We start from the raw sequence: 27,385 nt of genomic DNA, 5'->3' as shown, positions 1-27,385 counted from the left end.
GGTTTTTGTTGGATGTTGAGATTTGGGAACACTGATTTATACAATGTATTGTATTATCTAAAGTAAATAAAGAAACATATTAATATCTTAATGTGTATACAATTTCGCGGTATTTGTCATGGATAAAATGATCCGAAATGCTTTAATTCGAGAGAGCGGAAAAAGTCCACATTTTTTATAACATTTGACAGTGGTGCCACTAAGGAAAGAAATAAGTTTTGAGATTTTTTAATGTATTTCTTGGATATTTTTCGGTTTCCATTTAACAGAATAATATACATAATTTATATTAGTTTTAACAAACTAGATATCCTATATGCGGTTTTAATGTATGCACATGTTTATTTTAATCACAAATGATTTTCAAAATTAACTTAAAAAATATTATAATATAATATATCAAAACACTTACAAGTTTTCAATTACCCAAACATGAACATTACTTATTTTTTATATACTCAATAAACAAATATCTTTTGATTATTTATTCGGAAGTCGAAGATTACATAACATTTGCTGACAATTCTAACCAAAATATGTATATACGTTGACAATTGGTAATGCTAAACAAAACAATACTCTGCGACAAAATACCCGCTCTTTCTTAAAATCAAAACTATATAAAATCTCTTTACATAAAAATTAGAAACACACGTAAAAGTCACATATGAAGTCATTAATGAAAATTATCAAATATATTTCCGAAACGTAAATTTACTGCATATTAATTGTTTTTCCTCACCACCTCTAAGGATGCAATATAGGCGTGTTACTGATCTGTTTTGAATTTCCAGTTCCACAGGAGGCCTATATTCATCCGTATAACATAAAATTACAATCTACTTTCATAACAAATATAAATAGAAAATATATACATATATATTGAATATAAAAGCAGGTACACTTCAGGGATAGTAATAACATTAACAATATGAGACGAAATAATCATCTTAAACCATTATATGTATACTATAAATCAATTCATGAACAACATATTAATAATACAAACAATGTACTAATTAGTAAATAATATTTATATACTTATTAAATGTAAACTTAATCTTAAGGAATTTTAATAATCCAAAAATATTTGGATATGTAATAAAAACATTGTAGCAGATTTAGGGCATTTGGGCTTTTAGTAGTAGAACATTAATATGGTACCCGTATCCATTGTGACTATAGTAGAGAATATGAGTAAGCAACCCGTACCAAGTGTGACTTTAGCAGTACAAATTTTGAGGCAACCCGTACAAAGTGGGACATTTTTGCGTGTGCATAAGCGAAAATCTTGGGATTGGTTACGTTTATTTTTATATCAGTTATGCCAACTCTGGGGATTTCCCCTTAATTTTGGGTTTTTTTACAAGTAGTGGGAAACTTTTGGGGTATGAATTAATTTAGGGTATTTTTATATTAAATTGTTATTATTTAAAAAGTAATGGAAATAATTAAATTCTTAAAAATTTGTTGAAAATACTGAAGCAAGGTATGAGAAGTTTAAACCAGAAAAGTGTACAATAAAAATTTAAAGTTGTACTATAGATATAGATTCACGTATCTATATTGAAGTCTATGTCACTCAGTGGAATTTACTTTTGAAATGTTGAGTCTAGTACAGTGTTACCAAGATACGGATTTTCCCCCTAAATTTAAGCGTTTAAAGAATCGAATGGGTTTTTTTTTGTGGTATTATAAGTTTATGTTCATTTTCAGTGGCTTTCTTTATTGTGAATAATAAATTTTTAACCGAACACTGTGAAATGGTTTGAAAAATATATAAGAATTTGTTTTGTGGTTTAGCAGAGCAAATCCAATTATATATGGTAATTCAATAATAATAGATTATTTCAGTTAAAGAATGTTACAATAGTATAATTAAATAAATAATAATTTATTATTTATCTTAATAATAATTTTTTTAAGGGAATTTAGGGGTTTTTGTTGGATGTTTAGGGAGAAAAATGTTTGAGATTTGGGAGCACTGCTTAATACAATATATTATCTTGTAGTTGTTTGAGATTTGGGAACACTGATTCATACAATGTATTGTATTATCTAAAGTAAAAAAAGAAACATATTAATATCTTAAGGTGTATACAATTTCGCGGTATTTGTCATGGATAAAATGATCCGAAACGCTTTAATTCGAGAGAGCGGAAAAAGTCCACATTTTTTATAACATTTGACAGTGGTGCCACTAAGCAAAGAAATAAGTTTTGAGATTTTTTAATGTATTTCTTGGATATTTTTCGGTTTCCATTTAACAGAATAATATACATAATTTATATTAGTTTTAACAAACTAGATATCCTATATGCGGTTTTAATGTATGCACATGTTTATTTTGATCACAAATGATTTTCAACATTAACTTTATAAAATATTATGATATATCAAAACACTTACAAGTTTTAAATAACCCACACATGAACATTACTTATTTTCTATATACTCAATAAACAAGTGTCTTTTGATTATTTATTCGGAAGTCGAAGATTACATAACATTTGCTGACAACTCTAACCAAAATATGTATATACGTTGACAATTGGTAATGCTAAACAAAACAATAATCTGCGACAACATACCCGCTCTTTCTTAAAATCAAAACTTTATAAATTCTCTTTACATAAAAATTAGAAACACACGTAAAGGTCACCAAAATATCTGATTTCACAAATAATCCACTGATGTCGCAATTCATTTATGCGTGATTCTTAATGGTAGTTCGTTTTTTGCTTGTCATCTGTTTAGTAATGAATTCCATGGTTTAACAACTTGTATGTGAACATGTATCTGTAATGTAACACATTAATGAAAATTATCAAATATATTTCCGAAACGTAAATTTACTGCATATTAATTGTTTTTCCTCACCACCTCTAAGGATGCAATATAAGCGTGTTACTGATCTGTCTATTTCCAGTTCCACAGGAGGCCTATATTCATCCGTATAACATAAAATTACAATCTACTTTCATAACAAATATAAATAGAAAATATATACATATATATTGAATATAAAAGCAGGTACACTTCATGGATAGTAATAACAATAACAATATGAGACGAAATAATCATCTTAAACCATTATATGTATACCATAAATCAATTCATGAACAACATATTAATAATACAAGCAATGTACTAATTAGTAAATAATATTTACATACTTATTACATATAAATTTAATCTTAAGGAATTTTAAATTTCGAAAAATATTTGGATATGTAATAAAAACATTCTTAAAGTTATAAATATTAAAACATAACACGCCAACACATTGTAGCAGATTTAAGGCATTTGGACGTTTCAGTAGTAGAACATTAATATGCAACCCGCATCATGTGTGACTTTAGTAGAGAATATGAGTAAGCAACCCGTACCAAGTGTAGCTTTAGCTGTAGAAATTTTTAGGCATCCCGTAAAAATTGGTCATTTTTGCGTGTACATTAGTAAAAATCTTATGATTGGTTATTTGAATATTTATGCCAGTGAAGCCAACTATGGCGATTTTCCCTTAAATCTTAGGTTTTTTTTAAGTATTGGGAAACTTTTGGAGGAGAATTTGTTTAGGGTATTTTTTTGGGGATTTCTTATTTATCTTATTTATCAAAACATAATATATATATTATTTAAAAAACTAATAAAAAGAATTAAATTCTAAAAAATTTGTTCAATATACTGAAGCAGGGTATGAGAAATTTCGGAAGTTTAAACCAGAAAAGTGTACAATAAAAATTTAAAGTTGTACTATAGATATAGATTCACGTATCTATATTGAGGTCTACGTCACTCAGTAGAATTTACTTTTGCAATGTTGAGTCTGATACAGTGTTACCAAGATACGGATTTTCCCCCTATATGTGTTATATATTGAGGGTCATTTTCAGGGGCTTTCTATACTGTGAATAATAAAGTTTTATTTGAAAAATGTGAAATGTGTTAAAAAAAGATATAAGAATTTGCTTTGGGCTTTGGCAGATCAAGTCCAATTATATACGGTAATTCAATAATAATTGATTATTTCAGTTAAAGAATGTTAGTATAATTAAATATATAATTTTTTATATATCTTAATAATAATTGTTTTTTTAGGGTAATTAAGTGGGTTTTTGTTTGAGGTTTGGGATAAAAATGTTTGAGTTTGGGAACACTGAGAGCGCTGGGTTCGAGAGCGCGCTGTCAAAGTCCAAATATTTTATAACATTAGACAGTGGTGCCACTAAGGAAAGAAATAAGTTTGGAGATTTGCATTTCTTTGGTATTTTTCGGTTTCCATTTTAACATAACAATATACATATATTATATTAGTTTTAACAAACTAGATATCCTATATGCGGTCTAAATATATGTACATGTTTATTTTAATCACAAATGATTTTCAAAATTAACTTAATAAAATATTATGATATATCAAAACACTTACAAGTTTTAAATAACCCACACATGAACATTACTTATTTTTTATATACTCAATAAACAAATGTCTTTTGAATATTTGTTCGAAAGTCGAAGATTACATAACATTTGCTGGGAATTCTAACCAAAATATGTACTTGTATATACGTTGACAATTGGTACTGCTAAGCAAAACAATACTCTGCGACAAAATACCCGCTCTTTCTTAAAATCTCTTTAAATAAAGATTAGAAACACACGTAAAAGTCACTAAAAAATCTGATCCTACAAATAACCCACTGATTTCGCAATTCATTTCTGCGGGATTCTTAATGGTAATTCGTTGTTTGCGTGTCATCTGTTCAGTAATGAATTTTCAATGCTGCCAAGAAAACCACAAGCTCGTGAGCTTTCTCCATGGTTTAACAGCTTGTTTGTGAACATGTATCTGTAATGCAACACATTCATGAAAACTATCAAAAATATTGTATTTCCGAAACAAAAGTTTACTGCGTATGTATTGTTTCTCCTCACCACCTCTGAGGATGCAATATAGGCGTGTTACCGATCTGTTTTGGTTTCCAGTTCCGCAGGAAGTCTATATTCATCCGTATAACATAATACTACAATCTACTTTTCATAGCAAATATATATAGAAACAATATATATACATATATATATATTCAGGTATACTTCATGGATAGTAATAACATTACGAATATAAGTCGAAATAAGCATCTTAAACAATAATATACCATAAAACAATTCATGAACAACATATTAATAATCCAAAGCATGTACTAATTAGTAAATAATATTTACAAAAGATTTTAAACCACTCCTATATACTTATTAAATGTAAACTTAATCTTAAGGAATTTTAATAATCCAAAAATATTTGGATATGTAATAAAAACATTGTAGCAGATTTAAGGCATTTGGGCTTTTAGTAGTAGAACATTAATATGGTACCCGTATCCATTGTGACTATAGTAGAGAATACGAGTAAGCAACCCGTACCAAGTGTGACTTTAGCAGTACAAATTTTGAGGCAACGCGTACAAAGTGGGACATTTTTGCGTGTGCATAAGTGAAAATCTTGAGATTGGTTACGTTTATTTTTATATCAGTGATGCCAACTCTGGAGATTTCCCCCTTAATTTTGGGTTTTTTACAAATAGTGGGGAACTTTTTGGGTATGAATTTATTTAGGGTATTTTTATATTTAATTTTTATTATTTAAAAAACTAATGAAAATAATTAAATTCTTAAAAATTTGTTGAATATAATTCTTAAAAATTTGTTGAATATACTGAAGCAAGGTATGAGAAGTTTAAGAAGTTTAAACCAGAAAAGTATACAGTAAAAATTTAAAGATGTACTATAGATGTAGATTCACGTATCTATATTGAAGTCTATGTCACTCAATGGAATTTACTTTTGAAATGTTGAGTCTAGTACAGTGTTACCAAGATACGGATTTTTCTTCTAATTTAAGCGTTTAAAGAATCGAATGGGTCTTTTTTAGGGGTCTTATAAGTTTAGGTTCATTTTCAGTGGCTTTCTTTATTGTGAATAATAAATTTTCAACCGAACACTGTGAAATGGGTTGAAAAATATATAAGAATTAGTTTTGTGGTTTAGCAGAGCAAATCCAATTATATATGGTAATTCAATAATAATTGATTATTTCAGTTAAAGAATGTTACAATAGTATAATTAAATAAATAATAATTTATTATTTATCTTAATAATAATTTTTTTAAGGGAATTTAGGGGTTTTTGTTGGATGTTGAGATTTGGGAACACTGATTTATACAATGTATTGTATTATCTAAAGTAAATAAAGAAACATATTAATATCTTAATGTGTATACAATTTCGCGGTATTTGTCATGGATAAAATGATCCGAAATGCTTTAATTCGAGAGAGCGGAAAAAGTCCACATTTTTTATAACATTTGACAGTGGTGCCACTAAGGAAAGAAATAAGTTTTGAGATTTTTTAATGTATTTCTTGGATATTTTTCGGTTTCCATTTAACAGAATAATATACATAATTTATATTAGTTTTAACAAACTAGATATCCTATATGCGGTTTTAATGTATGCACATGTTTATTTTAATCACAAATGATTTTCAAAATTAACTTAAAAAATATTATAATATAATATATCAAAACACTTACAAGTTTTCAATTACCCAAACATGAACATTACTTATTTTTTATATACTCAATAAACAAATATCTTTTGATTATTTATTCGGAAGTCGAAGATTACATAACATTTGCTGACAATTCTAACCAAAATATGTATATACGTTGACAATTGGTAATGCTAAACAAAACAATACTCTGCGACAAAATACCCGCTCTTTCTTAAAATCAAAACTATATAAAATCTCTTTACATAAAAATTAGAAACACACGTAAAAGTCACATATGAAGTCATTAATGAAAATTATCAAATATATTTCCGAAACGTAAATTTACTGCATATTAATTGTTTTTCCTCACCACCTCTAAGGATGCAATATAGGCGTGTTACTGATCTGTTTTGAATTTCCAGTTCCACAGGAGGCCTATATTCATCCGTATAACATAAAATTACAATCTACTTTCATAACAAATATAAATAGAAAATATATACATATATATTGAATATAAAAGCAGGTACACTTCAGGGATAGTAATAACATTAACAATATGAGACGAAATAATCATCTTAAACCATTATATGTATACTATAAATCAATTCATGAACAACATATTAATAATACAAACAATGTACTAATTAGTAAATAATATTTATATACTTATTAAATGTAAACTTAATCTTAAGGAATTTTAATAATCCAAAAATATTTGGATATGTAATAAAAACATTGTAGCAGATTTAGGGCATTTGGGCTTTTAGTAGTAGAACATTAATATGGTACCCGTATCCATTGTGACTATAGTAGAGAATATGAGTAAGCAACCCGTACCAAGTGTGACTTTAGCAGTACAAATTTTGAGGCAACCCGTACAAAGTGGGACATTTTTGCGTGTGCATAAGCGAAAATCTTGGGATTGGTTACGTTTATTTTTATATCAGTTATGCCAACTCTGGGGATTTCCCCTTAATTTTGGGTTTTTTTACAAGTAGTGGGAAACTTTTGGGGTATGAATTAATTTAGGGTATTTTTATATTAAATTGTTATTATTTAAAAAGTAATGGAAATAATTAAATTCTTAAAAATTTGTTGAAAATACTGAAGCAAGGTATGAGAAGTTTAAACCAGAAAAGTGTACAATAAAAATTTAAAGTTGTACTATAGATATAGATTCACGTATCTATATTGAAGTCTATGTCACTCAGTGGAATTTACTTTTGAAATGTTGAGTCTAGTACAGTGTTACCAAGATACGGATTTTCCCCCTAAATTTAAGCGTTTAAAGAATCGAATGGGTTTTTTTTTGTGGTATTATAAGTTTATGTTCATTTTCAGTGGCTTTCTTTATTGTGAATAATAAATTTTTAACCGAACACTGTGAAATGGTTTGAAAAATATATAAGAATTTGTTTTGTGGTTTAGCAGAGCAAATCCAATTATATATGGTAATTCAATAATAATAGATTATTTCAGTTAAAGAATGTTACAATAGTATAATTAAATAAATAATAATTTATTATTTATCTTAATAATAATTTTTTTAAGGGAATTTAGGGGTTTTTGTTGGATGTTTAGGGAGAAAAATGTTTGAGATTTGGGAGCACTGCTTAATACAATATATTATCTTGTAGTTGTTTGAGATTTGGGAACACTGATTCATACAATGTATTGTATTATCTAAAGTAAAAAAAGAAACATATTAATATCTTAAGGTGTATACAATTTCGCGGTATTTGTCATGGATAAAATGATCCGAAACGCTTTAATTCGAGAGAGCGGAAAAAGTCCACATTTTTTATAACATTTGACAGTGGTGCCACTAAGCAAAGAAATAAGTTTTGAGATTTTTTAATGTATTTCTTGGATATTTTTCGGTTTCCATTTAACAGAATAATATACATAATTTATATTAGTTTTAACAAACTAGATATCCTATATGCGGTTTTAATGTATGCACATGTTTATTTTGATCACAAATGATTTTCAACATTAACTTTATAAAATATTATGATATATCAAAACACTTACAAGTTTTAAATAACCCACACATGAACATTACTTATTTTCTATATACTCAATAAACAAGTGTCTTTTGATTATTTATTCGGAAGTCGAAGATTACATAACATTTGCTGACAACTCTAACCAAAATATGTATATACGTTGACAATTGGTAATGCTAAACAAAACAATAATCTGCGACAACATACCCGCTCTTTCTTAAAATCAAAACTTTATAAATTCTCTTTACATAAAAATTAGAAACACACGTAAAGGTCACCAAAATATCTGATTTCACAAATAATCCACTGATGTCGCAATTCATTTATGCGTGATTCTTAATGGTAGTTCGTTTTTTGCTTGTCATCTGTTTAGTAATGAATTCCATGGTTTAACAACTTGTATGTGAACATGTATCTGTAATGTAACACATTAATGAAAATTATCAAATATATTTCCGAAACGTAAATTTACTGCATATTAATTGTTTTTCCTCACCACCTCTAAGGATGCAATATAAGCGTGTTACTGATCTGTCTATTTCCAGTTCCACAGGAGGCCTATATTCATCCGTATAACATAAAATTACAATCTACTTTCATAACAAATATAAATAGAAAATATATACATATATATTGAATATAAAAGCAGGTACACTTCATGGATAGTAATAACAATAACAATATGAGACGAAATAATCATCTTAAACCATTATATGTATACCATAAATCAATTCATGAACAACATATTAATAATACAAGCAATGTACTAATTAGTAAATAATATTTACATACTTATTACATATAAATTTAATCTTAAGGAATTTTAAATTTCGAAAAATATTTGGATATGTAATAAAAACATTCTTAAAGTTATAAATATTAAAACATAACACGCCAACACATTGTAGCAGATTTAAGGCATTTGGACGTTTCAGTAGTAGAACATTAATATGCAACCCGCATCATGTGTGACTTTAGTAGAGAATATGAGTAAGCAACCCGTACCAAGTGTAGCTTTAGCTGTAGAAATTTTTAGGCATCCCGTAAAAATTGGTCATTTTTGCGTGTACATTAGTAAAAATCTTATGATTGGTTATTTGAATATTTATGCCAGTGAAGCCAACTATGGCGATTTTCCCTTAAATCTTAGGTTTTTTTTAAGTATTGGGAAACTTTTGGAGGAGAATTTGTTTAGGGTATTTTTTTGGGGATTTCTTATTTATCTTATTTATCAAAACATAATATATATATTATTTAAAAAACTAATAAAAAGAATTAAATTCTAAAAAATTTGTTCAATATACTGAAGCAGGGTATGAGAAATTTCGGAAGTTTAAACCAGAAAAGTGTACAATAAAAATTTAAAGTTGTACTATAGATATAGATTCACGTATCTATATTGAGGTCTACGTCACTCAGTAGAATTTACTTTTGCAATGTTGAGTCTGATACAGTGTTACCAAGATACGGATTTTCCCCCTATATGTGTTATATATTGAGGGTCATTTTCAGGGGCTTTCTATACTGTGAATAATAAAGTTTTATTTGAAAAATGTGAAATGTGTTAAAAAAAGATATAAGAATTTGCTTTGGGCTTTGGCAGATCAAGTCCAATTATATACGGTAATTCAATAATAATTGATTATTTCAGTTAAAGAATGTTAGTATAATTAAATATATAATTTTTTATATATCTTAATAATAATTGTTTTTTTAGGGTAATTAAGTGGGTTTTTGTTTGAGGTTTGGGATAAAAATGTTTGAGTTTGGGAACACTGAGAGCGCTGGGTTCGAGAGCGCGCTGTCAAAGTCCAAATATTTTATAACATTAGACAGTGGTGCCACTAAGGAAAGAAATAAGTTTGGAGATTTGCATTTCTTTGGTATTTTTCGGTTTCCATTTTAACATAACAATATACATATATTATATTAGTTTTAACAAACTAGATATCCTATATGCGGTCTAAATATATGTACATGTTTATTTTAATCACAAATGATTTTCAAAATTAACTTAATAAAATATTATGATATATCAAAACACTTACAAGTTTTAAATAACCCACACATGAACATTACTTATTTTTTATATACTCAATAAACAAATGTCTTTTGAATATTTGTTCGAAAGTCGAAGATTACATAACATTTGCTGGGAATTCTAACCAAAATATGTACTTGTATATACGTTGACAATTGGTACTGCTAAGCAAAACAATACTCTGCGACAAAATACCCGCTCTTTCTTAAAATCTCTTTAAATAAAGATTAGAAACACACGTAAAAGTCACTAAAAAATCTGATCCTACAAATAACCCACTGATTTCGCAATTCATTTCTGCGGGATTCTTAATGGTAATTCGTTGTTTGCGTGTCATCTGTTCAGTAATGAATTTTCAATGCTGCCAAGAAAACCACAAGCTCGTGAGCTTTCTCCATGGTTTAACAGCTTGTTTGTGAACATGTATCTGTAATGCAACACATTCATGAAAACTATCAAAAATATTGTATTTCCGAAACAAAAGTTTACTGCGTATGTATTGTTTCTCCTCACCACCTCTGAGGATGCAATATAGGCGTGTTACCGATTTGTTTTGGTTTCCAGTTCCGCAGGAGGTCTATATTCATCCGTATAACATAATACTACAATCTACTTTTCATAGCAAATATATATAGAAACAATACATATATATATATATATTCAGGTATACTTCATGGATAGTAATAACATTACGAATATAAGTCGAAATAAGCATCTTAAACAATAATATACCATAAAACAATTCATGAACAACATAATAATAATCCAAAGCATGTACTAATTAGTAAATAATATTTACAAAAGATTCTAAATCACTCACAGCCATATACTTATTAAATGTAAATTTAATCTTAAGGAATTTTAATAATCCAAAAATATTTGGATATGTAATAAAAACATTGTAGCAGATTTAGGGCATTTGGGCTTTTAGTAGTAGAACATTAATATGGTACCCGTATCCATTGTGACTATAGTAGAGAATATGAGTAAGCAACCCGTACCAAGTGTGACTTTAGCAGTACAAATTTTGAGGCAACCCGTACAAAGTGGGACATTTTTGCGTGTGCATAAGCGAAAATCTTGGGATTGGTTACGTTTATTTTTATATCAGTTATGCCAACTCTGGGGATTTCCCCTTAATTTTGGGTTTTTTTACAAGTAGTGGGAAACTTTTGGGGTATGAATTAATTTAGGGTATTTTTATATTAAATTGTTATTATTTAAAAAGTAATGGAAATAATTAAATTCTTAAAAATTTGTTGAAAATACTGAAGCAAGGTATGAGAAGTTTAAACCAGAAAAGTGTACAATAAAAAATTAAAGTTGTACTATAGATATCGATTCACGTATCTATATTGAAGTCTACGTCACTTAGTAGAATTTAATTTTGCAATGTTGAGTCTAGTACAGTGTTACCAAGATACGGATTTTCCCCCTATATGTTTTATATGTTGAGGGCCATTTTCAGGGGCTTTCTATATTGTGAATAATAAAGTTTTAATTGAAAAATGTGAAATGTGTTAAAAAAAGATATAAGAATTTGCTTTGGGCTTTGGCAGAGCAAGTCCAATTATATATGGTAATTCAATAATAATTGATTATTTCAGTTAAAGAATGTTAGTATAATTAAATATATAATTTTTTATTTATCTTAATCATAATTGTTTTTTTAGGGGAATTAAGTGGGTTTTTGTTTAAGGTTTAAGGATAAAAATGTTTGAGATTTGGGAACACTGATTTATACAATGTTAATACAAGATAATCTTGTATTAGTTTGATGGAGCACTGATTTATACAATGTATTATCTAAAGTAAATAAAGAAACATATTAATAATTTAAGATGTATTCAATTTCGCGGTATTTGTCTTGGATAAAATGATCAGAAACTCTTTGGTTCGAGAGAGCGCTCTCAAAGTCAACATTTTTTATAACATTTGACAGTGGTGCCACTAAGGAAAGAAATAAGTTTGGATATTTGCATTTCTTTGGTATTTTTTGGTTTCCATTTTAACGTAACAATATACATAATTTATATTAGTTTTAACAAACTACATATCCTATACGCGGTCTAAATGAATGTACATGTTTATTTTAATCACAAATGATTTTCAAAATTAACTTTATAAAATATTATGATATATCAAAACACTTACAAGTTTTAAATAACCCACACATGAACATTACTTATTTTTTATATACTTAATAAACAAATGTCTTTTGATTATTTGTTCGAAAGTCGAAGATTACATAACATTTGCTGGGAATTCTAACCAAAATATGTACTTGTATATACGTTGACAATTGGTACTGCTAAGCAAAACAATACTCTGCGACAAAATACCCGCTCTTTCTTAAAATCTCTTTAAATAAAGATTAGAAAAACACGTAAAAGTCACTAAAAAATCTGATCCTACAAATAACCCACTGATTTCGCAATTCATTTCTGCGGGATTCTTAATGGTAATTCGTTGTTTGCGTGTCATCTGTTCAGTAATGAATTTTCAATGCTGCCAAGAAAACCACAAGCTCGTGAGCTTTCTCCATGGTTTAACAGCTTGTTTGTGAACATGTATCTGTAATGCAACACATTCATGAAAACTATCAAAAATATTGTATTTCCGAAACAAAAGTTTACTGCGTATGTATTGTTTCTCCTCACCACCTCTGAGGATGCAATATAGGCGTGTTACCGATTTGTTTTGGTTTCCAGTTCCGCAGGAGGTCTATATTCATCCGTATAACATAATACTACAATCTACTTTTCATAGCAAATATATATAGAAACAATACATATATATATATATATTCAAGTATACTTCATGGATAGTAATAACATTACGAATATAAGTCGAAATAAGCATCTTAAACAATAATATACCATAAAACAATTCATGAACAACATATTAATAATCCAAAGCATGTACTAATTAGTAAATAATATTTACAAAAGATTCTAAATCACTCACAGCCATATACTTATTAAATGTAAATTTAATCTTAAGGAATTTTAATAATCCAAAAATATTTGGATATGTAATAAAAACATTGTAGCAGATTTAAGGCATTTGGGCTTTTAGTAGTAGAACATTAATATGGTACTCGTATCCATTGTGACTATAGTAGAGAATATGAGTAAGCAACCCGTACCAAGTGTGACTTTAGCAGTACAAATTTTGAGGCAACGCGTACAAAGTGGGACATTTTTGCGTGTGCATAAGCGAAAATCTTGAGATTGGTTACGTTTATTTTTATATCAGTGATGCCAACTCTGGAGATTTCCCCCTTAATTTTGGGTTTTTTACAAGTAGTGGGAAACTTTTTGGGTATGAATTTATTTAGGGTATTTTTATATTTAATTTTTATTATTTAAAAAACTAATGAAAATAATTAAATTCTTAAAAATTTGTTGAATATAATTCTTAAAAATTTGTTGAATATACTGAAGCAAGGTATGAGAAGTTTAAGAAGTTTAAACCAGAAAAGTATACAGTAAAAATTTAAAGATGTACTATAGATGTAGATTCACGTATCTATATTGAAGTCTATGTCACTCAATGGAATTTACTTTTGAAATGTTGAGTCTAGTACAGTGTTACCAAGATACGGATTTTTCTTCTAATTTAAGCGTTTAAAGAATCGAATGGGTTTTTTTTAGGGGTCTTATAAGTTTAGGTTCATTTTCAGTGGCTTTCTTTATTGTGAATAATAAATTTTCAACCGAACACTGTGAAATGGGTTGAAAAATATATAAGAATTAGTTTTGTGGTTTAGCAGAGCAAATCCAATTATATATGGTAATTCAATAATAATTGATTATTTCAGTTAAAGAATGTTACAATAGTATATTTAAATAAATAACAATTTATTATTTATCTTAATAATAATTTTTTTAAGGGAATTTAGGGGTTTTTGTTGGATGTTGAGATTTGGGAACACTGATTTATACAATGTATTGTATTATCTAAAGTAAATAAAGAAACATATTAATATCTTAAGGTGTATACAATTTCGCGGTATTTGTCATGGATAAAATGATCCGAAATGCTTTAATTCGAGAGAGCGGAAAAAGTCCACATATTTTATAACATTTGACAGTGGTGCCACTAAAGAAAGAAATAAGTTTTGAGATTTTTTAATGTATTTCTTGGATATTTTTCGGTTTCCATTTAACAGAATAATATACATAATTTATATTAGTTTTAACAAACTAGATATCCTATATGCGGTCTTAATATATGCACATGTTTATTTTGATCACAAATGATTTTCAAAATTAACTTAAAAATTATTATGATATATCAAAACACTTACAAGTTTTCGATTACACAAACATGAACATTACTTATTTTTTATATACTCAATAAACAAATATCTTTTGATTATTTATTCGGAAGTCGAAGATTACATAACATTTGCTGACAACTCTAACCAAAATATGTATATACGTTGACAATTGGTAATGCTAAACAAAACAATACTCTGCGACAACATACCCGCTCTTTCTTAAAATCAAAACTTTATAAATTCTCTTTACATAAATATTAGAAACACACGTAAAGGTCACCAAAATATCTGATTTCACAAATAATCCACTGATGTCGCAATTCATTTATGCGTGATTTTTAATGGTAGTTCGTTTATTGCTTGTCATCTGTTTAGTAATGAATTTTATCCATGGTTTAACAACTTGTATGTGAACATGTATCTGTAATGTAACACATTAATGAAAATTATTAAATATATTTCCGAAACGTAAATTTACTGAATATTAATTGTTTTTCCTCACCACCTCTAAGGATGCAATATAGGCGTGTTACTGATCTGTTTTGAATTTCCAGTTCCACAGTAGGGCCTATATTCATCCGTATAACATAATATTACAATCTACTTTCAAATATGAATAGAAATATATACATATATATTGAATATAAAAGCAGGTACACTTCATGGATAGTAATAACATTAACAATATGAGACGAAATAATCATCTTAAACCATTATATGTATGCCATAAATCAATTCATGAACAACATATTAATAATACAAACAATGTACTAATTAGTAAATAATATTTATATACTTATTAAATATAAATTTAATCTTAAGGAATTTTAAATTTTGAAAAATATTTGGATATGTAATAAAAACATTCTTAAAGTTATAAATATTAAAACATAACACGCCAACACATTGTAGCAGATTTAAGGCATTTGGACGTTTTAGTAGTAGAACATTAATATGCAACCCGCATCATGTGTGACTTTAGTAGAGAATATGAGTAAGCAACCCGTACCAAGTGTGGCTTTAGCTGTAGAAATTTTTAGGCATCCCATAAAAATTGGTCATTTTTGCGTGTACATTAGTAAAAATCTTATGATTGGTTATTTGAATATTTATACCAGTGAAGCCAACCATGGGGATTTTCCCTTAAATCTTAGGTTTTTTTTAAGTCTTGGGAAACTTTTGGGGGAGAATTTGTTTAGGGTATTTTTTTGGGGATTTCTTATTTATCTTATTTATCATAACTATTATATATATTATTTAAAAAACTAATAAAAAGAATTAAATTCTAAGAAATTTGTTCAATATACTGAAGCAGGGTATGAGAAATTTCGGAAGTTTAAACCAGAAAAGTATACAATAAAAAATTAAAGTTGTACTATAGATATCGATTCACGTATCTATATTGAAGTCTACGTCACTTAGTAGAATTTAATTTTGCAATGTTGAGTCTAGTACAGTGTTACCAAGATACGGATTTTCCCCCTATATGTTTTATATGTTGAGGGCCATTTTCAGGGGCTTTCTATATTGTGAATAATAAAGTTTTAATTGAAAAATGTGAAATGTGTTAAAAAAAGATATAAGAATTTGCTTTGGGCTTTGGCAGAGCAAGTCCAATTATATATGGTAATTCAATAATAATTGATTATTTCAGTTAAAGAATGTTAGTATAATTAAATATATAATTTTTTATTTATCTTAATCATAATTGTTTTTTTAGGGGAATTAAGTGGGTTTTTGTTTAAGGTTTAGGGATAAAAATGTTTGAGATTTGGGAACACTGATTTATACAATGTTAATACAAGATAATCTTGTATTAGTTTGATGGAGCACTGATTTATACAATGTATTATCTAAAGTAAATAAAGAAACATATTAATAATTTAAGATGTATTCAATTTCGCGGTATTTGTCTTGGATAAAATGATCAGAAACTCTTTGGTTCGAGAGAGCGCTGTCAAAGTCAACATTTTTTATAACATTTGACAGTGGTGCCACTAAGGAAAGAAATAAGTTTGGATATTTGCATTTCTTTGGTATTTTTTGGTTTCCATTTTAACGTAACAATATACATAATTTATATTAGTTTTAACAAACTAGATATCCTATACGCGGTCTAAATGAATGTACATGTTTATTTTAATCACAAATGATTTTCAAAATTAACTTTATAAAATATTATGATATATCAAAACACTTACAAGTTTTAAATAACCCACACATGAACATTACTTATTTTTTATATACTTAATAAACAAATGTCTTTTGATTATTTGTTCGAAAGTCGAAGATTACATAACATTTGCTGGGAATTCTAACCAAAATATGTACTTGTATATACGTTGACAATTGGTACTGCTAAGCAAAACAATACTCTGCGACAAAATACCCGCTCTTTCTTAAAATCTCTTTAAATAAAGATTAGAAAAACACGTAAAAGTCACTAAAAAATCTGATTCTACAAATAACCCACTGATTTCGCAATTCATTTCTGCGGGATTCCTAATGGTAATTCGTTGTTTGCGTGTCATCTGTTCAGTAATGAATTTTCAATGCTGCCAAGAAAACCACAAGCTCGTGAGCTTTCTCCATGGTTTAACAGCTTGTTTGTGAACATGTATCTGTAATGCAACACATTCATGAAAACTATCAAAAATATTGTATTTCCGAAACAAAAGTTTACTGCGTATGTATTGTTTCTCCTCACCACCTCTGAGGATGCAATATAGGCGTGTTACCGATTTGTTTTGGTTTCCAGTTCCGCAGGAGGTCTATATTCATCCGTATAACATAATACTACAATCTACTTTTCATAGCAAATATATATAGAAACAATACATATATATATATATATTCAAGTATACTTCATGGATAGTAATAACATTACGAATATAAGTCGAAATAAGCATCTTAAACAATAATATACCATAAAACAATTCATGAACAACATATTAATAATCCAAAGCATGTACTAATTAGTAAATAATATTTACAAAAGATTCTAAATCACTCACAGCCATATACTTATTAAATGTAAATTTAATCTTAAGGAATTTTAATAATCCAAAAATATTTGGATATGTAATAAAAACATTGTAGCAGATTTAAGGCATTTGGGCTTTTAGTAGTAGAACATTAATATGGTACTCGTATCCATTGTGACTATAGTAGAGAATATGAGTAAGCAACCCGTACCAAGTGTGACTTTAGCAGTACAAATTTTGAGGCAACGCGTACAAAGTGGGACATTTTTGCGTGTGCATAAGCGAAAATCTTGAGATTGGTTACGTTTATTTTTATATCAGTGATGCCAACTCTGGAGATTTCCCCCTTAATTTTGGGTTTTTTACAAGTAGTGGGAAACTTTTTGGGTATGAATTTATTTAGGGTATTTTTATATTTAATTTTTATTATTTAAAAAACTAATGAAAATAATTAAATTCTTAAAAATTTGTTGAATATAATTCTTAAAAATTTGTTGAATATACTGAAGCAAGGTATGAGAAGTTTAAGAAGTTTAAACCAGAAAAGTATACAGTAAAAATTTAAAGATGTACTATAGATGTAGATTCACGTATCTATATTGAAGTCTATGTCACTCAATGGAATTTACTTTTGAAATGTTGAGTCTAGTACAGTGTTACCAAGATACGGATTTTTCTTCTAATTTAAGCGTTTAAAGAATCGAATGGGTTTTTTTTAGGGGTCTTATAAGTTTAGGTTCATTTTCAGTGGCTTTCTTTATTGTGAATAATAAATTTTCAACCGAACACTGTGAAATGGGTTGAAAAATATATAAGAATTAGTTTTGTGGTTTAGCAGAGCAAATCCAATTATATATGGTAATTCAATAATAATTGATTATTTCAGTTAAAGAATGTTACAATAGTATATTTAAATAAATAACAATTTATTATTTATCTTAATAATAATTTTTTTAAGGGAATTTAGGGGTTTTTGTTGGATGTTGAGATTTGGGAACACTGATTTATACAATGTATTGTATTATCTAAAGTAAATAAAGAAACATATTAATATCTTAAGGTGTATACAATTTCGCGGTATTTGTCATGGATAAAATGATCCGAAATGCTTTAATTCGAGAGAGCGGAAAAAGTCCACATATTTTATAACATTTGACAGTGGTGCCACTAAAGAAAGAAATAAGTTTTGAGATTTTTTAATGTATTTCTTGGATATTTTTCGGTTTCCATTTAACAGAATAATATACATAATTTATATTAGTTTTAACAAACTAGATATCCTATATGCGGTCTTAATATATGCACATGTTTATTTTGATCACAAATGATTTTCAAAATTAACTTAAAAATTATTATGATATATCAAAACACTTACAAGTTTTCGATTACACAAACATGAACATTACTTATTTTTTATATACTCAATAAACAAATATCTTTTGATTATTTATTCGGAAGTCGAAGATTACATAACATTTGCTGACAACTCTAACCAAAATATGTATATACGTTGACAATTGGTAATGCTAAACAAAACAATACTCTGCGACAACATACCCGCTCTTTCTTAAAATCAAAACTTTATAAATTCTCTTTACATAAATATTAGAAACACACGTAAAGGTCACCAAAATATCTGATTTCACAAATAATCCACTGATGTCGCAATTCATTTATGCGTGATTTTTAATGGTAGTTCGTTTATTGCTTGTCATCTGTTTAGTAATGAATTTTATCCATGGTTTAACAACTTGTATGTGAACATGTATCTGTAATGTAACACATTAATGAAAATTATTAAATATATTTCCGAAACGTAAATTTACTGAATATTAATTGTTTTTCCTCACCACCTCTAAGGATGCAATATAGGCGTGTTACTGATCTGTTTTGAATTTCCAGTTCCACAGTAGGGCCTATATTCATCCGTATAACATAATATTACAATCTACTTTCAAATATGAATAGAAATATATACATATATATTGAATATAAAAGCAGGTACACTTCATGGATAGTAATAACATTAACAATATGAGACGAAATAATCATCTTAAACCATTATATGTATGCCATAAATCAATTCATGAACAACATATTAATAATACAAACAATGTACTAATTAGTAAATAATATTTATATACTTATTAAATATAAATTTAATCTTAAGGAATTTTAAATTTTGAAAAATATTTGGATATGTAATAAAAACATTCTTAAAGTTATAAATATTAAAACATAACACGCCAACACATTGTAGCAGATTTAAGGCATTTGGACGTTTTAGTAGTAGAACATTAATATGCAACCCGCATCATGTGTGACTTTAGTAGAGAATATGAGTAAGCAACCCGTACCAAGTGTGGCTTTAGCTGTAGAAATTTTTAGGCATCCCATAAAAATTGGTCATTTTTGCGTGTACATTAGTAAAAATCTTATGATTGGTTATTTGAATATTTATACCAGTGAAGCCAACCATGGGGATTTTCCCTTAAATCTTAGGTTTTTTTTAAGTCTTGGGAAACTTTTGGGGGAGAATTTGTTTAGGGTATTTTTTTGGGGATTTCTTATTTATCTTATTTATCATAACTATTATATATATTATTTAAAAAACTAATAAAAAGAATTAAATTCTAAGAAATTTGTTCAATATACTGAAGCAGGGTATGAGAAATTTCGGAAGTTTAAACCAGAAAAGTATACAATAAAAAATTAAAGTTGTACTATAGATATCGATTCACGTATCTATATTGAAGTCTACGTCACTTAGTAGAATTTAATTTTGCAATGTTGAGTCTAGTACAGTGTTACCAAGATACGGATTTTCCCCCTATATGTTTTATATGTTGAGGGCCATTTTCAGGGGCTTTCTATATTGTGAATAATAAAGTTTTAATTGAAAAATGTGAAATGTGTTAAAAAAAGATATAAGAATTTGCTTTGGGCTTTGGCAGAGCAAGTCCAATTATATATGGTAATTCAATAATAATTGATTATTTCAGTTAAAGAATGTTAGTATAATTAAATATATAATTTTTTATTTATCTTAATCATAATTGTTTTTTTAGGGGAATTAAGTGGGTTTTTGTTTAAGGTTTAGGGATAAAAATGTTTGAGATTTGGGAACACTGATTTATACAATGTTAATACAAGATAATCTTGTATTAGTTTGATGGAGCACTGATTTATACAATGTATTATCTAAAGTAAATAAAGAAACATATTAATAATTTAAGATGTATTCAATTTCGCGGTATTTGTCTTGGATAAAATGATCAGAAACTCTTTGGTTCGAGAGAGCGCTGTCAAAGTCAACATTTTTTATAACATTTGACAGTGGTGCCACTAAGGAAAGAAATAAGTTTGGATATTTGCATTTCTTTGGTATTTTTTGGTTTCCATTTTAACGTAACAATATACATAATTTATATTAGTTTTAACAAACTAGATATCCTATACGCGGTCTAAATGAATGTACATGTTTATTTTAATCACAAATGATTTTCAAAATTAACTTTATAAAATATTATGATATATCAAAACACTTACAAGTTTTAAATAACCCACACATGAACATTACTTATTTTTTATATACTTAATAAACAAATGTCTTTTGATTATTTGTTCGAAAGTCGAAGATTACATAACATTTGCTGGGAATTCTAACCAAAATATGTACTTGTATATACGTTGACAATTGGTACTGCTAAGCAAAACAATACTCTGCGACAAAATACCCGCTCTTTCTTAAAATCTCTTTAAATAAAGATTAGAAAAACACGTAAAAGTCACTAAAAAATCTGATTCTACAAATAACCCACTGATTTCGCAATTCATTTCTGCGGGATTCCTAATGGTAATTCGTTGTTTGCGTGTCATCTGTTCAGTAATGAATTTTCAATGCTGCCAAGAAAACCACAAGCTCGTGAGCTTTCTCCATGGTTTAACAGCTTGTTTGTGAACATGTATCTGTAATGCAACACATTCATGAAAACTATCAAAAATATTGTATTTCCGAAACAAAAGTTTACTGCGTATGTATTGTTTCTCCTCACCACCTCTGAGGATGCAATATAGGCGTGTTACCGATTTGTTTTGGTTTCCAGTTCCGCAGGAGGTCTATATTCATCCGTATAACATAATACTACAATCTACTTTTCATAGCAAATATATATAGAAACAATACATATATATATATATATTCAAGTATACTTCATGGATAGTAATAACATTACGAATATAAGTCGAAATAAGCATCTTAAACAATAATATACCATAAAACAATTCATGAACAACATATTAATAATCCAAAGCATGTACTAATTAGTAAATAATATTTACAAAAGATTCTAAATCACTCACAGCCATATACTTATTAAATGTAAATTTAATCTTAAGGAATTTTAATAATCCAAAAATATTTGGATATGTAATAAAAACATTGTAGCAGATTTAAGGCATTTGGGCTTTTAGTAGTAGAACATTAATATGGTACTCGTATCCATTGTGACTATAGTAGAGAATATGAGTAAGCAACCCGTACCAAGTGTGACTTTAGCAGTACAAATTTTGAGGCAACGCGTACAAAGTGGGACATTTTTGCGTGTGCATAAGCGAAAATCTTGAGATTGGTTACGTTTATTTTTATATCAGTGATGCCAACTCTGGAGATTTCCCCCTTAATTTTGGGTTTTTTACAAGTAGTGGGAAACTTTTTGGGTATGAATTTATTTAGGGTATTTTTATATTTAATTTTTATTATTTAAAAAACTAATGAAAATAATTAAATTCTTAAAAATTTGTTGAATATAATTCTTAAAAATTTGTTGAATATACTGAAGCAAGGTATGAGAAGTTTAAGAAGTTTAAACCAGAAAAGTATACAGTAAAAATTTAAAGATGTACTATAGATGTAGATTCACGTATCTATATTGAAGTCTATGTCACTCAATGGAATTTACTTTTGAAATGTTGAGTCTAGTACAGTGTTACCAAGATACGGATTTTTCTTCTAATTTAAGCGTTTAAAGAATCGAATGGGTTTTTTTTAGGGGTCTTATAAGTTTAGGTTCATTTTCAGTGGCTTTCTTTATTGTGAATAATAAATTTTCAACCGAACACTGTGAAATGGGTTGAAAAATATATAAGAATTAGTTTTGTGGTTTAGCAGAGCAAATCCAATTATATATGGTAATTCAATAATAATTGATTATTTCAGTTAAAGAATGTTACAATAGTATATTTAAATAAATAACAATTTATTATTTATCTTAATAATAATTTTTTTAAGGGAATTTAGGGGTTTTTGTTGGATGTTGAGATTTGGGAACACTGATTTATACAATGTATTGTATTATCTAAAGTAAATAAAGAAACATATTAATATCTTAAGGTGTATACAATTTCGCGGTATTTGTCATGGATAAAATGATCCGAAATGCTTTAATTCGAGAGAGCGGAAAAAGTCCACATATTTTATAACATTTGACAGTGGTGCCACTAAAGAAAGAAATAAGTTTTGAGATTTTTTAATGTATTTCTTGGATATTTTTCGGTTTCCATTTAACAGAATAATATACATAATTTATATTAGTTTTAACAAACTAGATATCCTATATGCGGTCTTAATATATGCACATGTTTATTTTGATCACAAATGATTTTCAAAATTAACTTAAAAATTATTATGATATATCAAAACACTTACAAGTTTTCGATTACACAAACATGAACATTACTTATTTTTTATATACTCAATAAACAAATATCTTTTGATTATTTATTCGGAAGTCGAAGATTACATAACATTTGCTGACAACTCTAACCAAAATATGTATATACGTTGACAATTGGTAATGCTAAACAAAACAATACTCTGCGACAACATACCCGCTCTTTCTTAAAATCAAAACTTTATAAATTCTCTTTACATAAATATTAGAAACACACGTAAAGGTCACCAAAATATCTGATTTCACAAATAATCCACTGATGTCGCAATTCATTTATGCGTGATTTTTAATGGTAGTTCGTTTATTGCTTGTCATCTGTTTAGTAATGAATTTTATCCATGGTTTAACAACTTGTATGTGAACATGTATCTGTAATGTAACACATTAATGAAAATTATTAAATATATTTCCGAAACGTAAATTTACTGAATATTAATTGTTTTTCCTCACCACCTCTAAGGATGCAATATAGGCGTGTTACTGATCTGTTTTGAATTTCCAGTTCCACAGTAGGGCCTATATTCATCCGTATAACATAATATTACAATCTACTTTCAAATATGAATAGAAATATATACATATATATTGAATATAAAAGCAGGTACACTTCATGGATAGTAATAACATTAACAATATGAGACGAAATAATCATCTTAAACCATTATATGTATGCCATAAATCAATTCATGAACAACATATTAATAATACAAACAATGTACTAATTAGTAAATAATATTTATATACTTATTAAATATAAATTTAATCTTAAGGAATTTTAAATTTTGAAAAATATTTGGATATGTAATAAAAACATTCTTAAAGTTATAAATATTAAAACATAACACGCCAACACATTGTAGCAGATTTAAGGCATTTGGACGTTTTAGTAGTAGAACATTAATATGCAACCCGCATCATGTGTGACTTTAGTAGAGAATATGAGTAAGCAACCCGTACCAAGTGTGGCTTTAGCTGTAGAAATTTTTAGGCATCCCATAAAAATTGGTCATTTTTGCGTGTACATTAGTAAAAATCTTATGATTGGTTATTTGAATATTTATACCAGTGAAGCCAACCATGGGGATTTTCCCTTAAATCTTAGGTTTTTTTTAAGTCTTGGGAAACTTTTGGGGGAGAATTTGTTTAGGGTATTTTTTTGGGGATTTCTTATTTATCTTATTTATCATAACTATTATATATATTATTTAAAAAACTAATAAAAAGAATTAAATTCTAAGAAATTTGTTCAATATACTGAAGCAGGGTATGAGAAATTTCGGAAGTTTAAACCAGAAAAGTATACAATAAAAAATTAAAGTTGTACTATAGATATCGATTCACGTATCTATATTGAAGTCTACGTCACTTAGTAGAATTTAATTTTGCAATGTTGAGTCTAGTACAGTGTTACCAAGATACGGATTTTCCCCCTATATGTTTTATATGTTGAGGGCCATTTTCAGGGGCTTTCTATATTGTGAATAATAAAGTTTTAATTGAAAAATGTGAAATGTGTTAAAAAAAGATATAAGAATTTGCTTTGGGCTTTGGCAGAGCAAGTCCAATTATATATGGTAATTCAATAATAATTGATTATTTCAGTTAAAGAATGTTAGTATAATTAAATATATAATTTTTTATTTATCTTAATCATAATTGTTTTTTTAGGGGAATTAAGTGGGTTTTTGTTTAAGGTTTAGGGATAAAAATGTTTGAGATTTGGGAACACTGATTTATACAATGTTAATACAAGATAATCTTGTATTAGTTTGATGGAGCACTGATTTATACAATGTATTATCTAAAGTAAATAAAGAAACATATTAATAATTTAAGATGTATTCAATTTCGCGGTATTTGTCTTGGATAAAATGATCAGAAACTCTTTGGTTCGAGAGAGCGCTGTCAAAGTCAACATTTTTTATAACATTTGACAGTGGTGCCACTAAGGAAAGAAATAAGTTTGGATATTTGCATTTCTTTGGTATTTTTTGGTTTCCATTTTAACGTAACAATATACATAATTTATATTAGTTTTAACAAACTAGATATCCTATACGCGGTCTAAATGAATGTACATGTTTATTTTAATCACAAATGATTTTCAAAATTAACTTTATAAAATATTATGATATATCAAAACACTTACAAGTTTTAAATAACCCACACATGAACATTACTTATTTTTTATATACTTAATAAACAAATGTCTTTTGATTATTTGTTCGAAAGTCGAAGATTACATAACATTTGCTGGGAATTCTAACCAAAATATGTACTTGTATATACGTTGACAATTGGTACTGCTAAGCAAAACAATACTCTGCGACAAAATACCCGCTCTTTCTTAAAATCTCTTTAAATAAAGATTAGAAAAACACGTAAAAGTCACTAAAAAATCTGATTCTACAAATAACCCACTGATTTCGCAATTCATTTCTGCGGGATTCCTAATGGTAATTCGTTGTTTGCGTGTCATCTGTTCAGTAATGAATTTTCAATGCTGCCAAGAAAACCACAAGCTCGTGAGCTTTCTCCATGGTTTAACAGCTTGTTTGTGAACATGTATCTGTAATGCAACACATTCATGAAAACTATCAAAAATATTGTATTTCCGAAACAAAAGTTTACTGCGTATGTATTGTTTCTCCTCACCACCTCTGAGGATGCAATATAGGCGTGTTACCGATTTGTTTTGGTTTCCAGTTCCGCAGGAGGTCTATATTCATCCGTATAACATAATACTACAATCTACTTTTCATAGCAAATATATATAGAAACAATACATATATATATATATATTCAAGTATACTTCATGGATAGTAATAACATTACGAATATAAGTCGAAATAAGCATCTTAAACAATAATATACCATAAAACAATTCATGAACAACATATTAATAATCCAAAGCATGTACTAATTAGTAAATAATATTTACAAAAGATTCTAAATCACTCACAGCCATATACTTATTAAATGTAAATTTAATCTTAAGGAATTTTAATAATCCAAAAATATTTGGATATGTAATAAAAACATTGTAGCAGATTTAAGGCATTTGGGCTTTTAGTAGTAGAACATTAATATGGTACTCGTATCCATTGTGACTATAGTAGAGAATATGAGTAAGCAACCCGTACCAAGTGTGACTTTAGCAGTACAAATTTTGAGGCAACGCGTACAAAGTGGGACATTTTTGCGTGTGCATTAGCGAAAATCTTGAGATTGGTTACGTTTATTTTTATATCAGTGATGCCAACTCTGAAGATTTCCCCCTTAATTTTGGGTTTTTTACAAGTAGTGGGAAACTTTTTGGGTATGAATTTATTTAGGGTATTTTTATATTTAATTTTTATTATTTAAAAAACTAATGAAAATAATTAAATTCTTAAAAATTTGTTGAATATAATTCTTAAAAATTTGTTGAATATACTGAAGCAAGGTATGAGAAGTTTAAGAAGTTTAAACCAGAAAAGTATACAGTAAAAATTTAAAGATGTACTATAGATGTAGATTCACGTATCTATATTGAAGTCTATGTCACTCAATGGAATTTACTTTTGAAATGTTGAGTCTAGTACAGTGTTACCAAGATACGGATTTTTCTTCTAATTTAAGCGTTTAAAGAATCGAATGGGTTTTTTTTAGGGGTCTTATAAGTTTAGGTTCATTTTCAGTGGCTTTCTTTATTGTGAATAATAAATTTTCAACCGAACACTGTGAAATGGGTTGAAAAATATATAAGAATTAGTTTTGTGGTTTAGCAGAGCAAATC

This window comes from Bactrocera oleae, chromosome 4 (genome assembly GCF_042242935.1).
Source record: "Bactrocera oleae isolate idBacOlea1 chromosome 4, idBacOlea1, whole genome shotgun sequence".
Taxonomy (NCBI): domain Eukaryota; kingdom Metazoa; phylum Arthropoda; class Insecta; order Diptera; family Tephritidae; genus Bactrocera; species Bactrocera oleae.
This window is presented reverse-complemented; position numbering follows the sequence as displayed.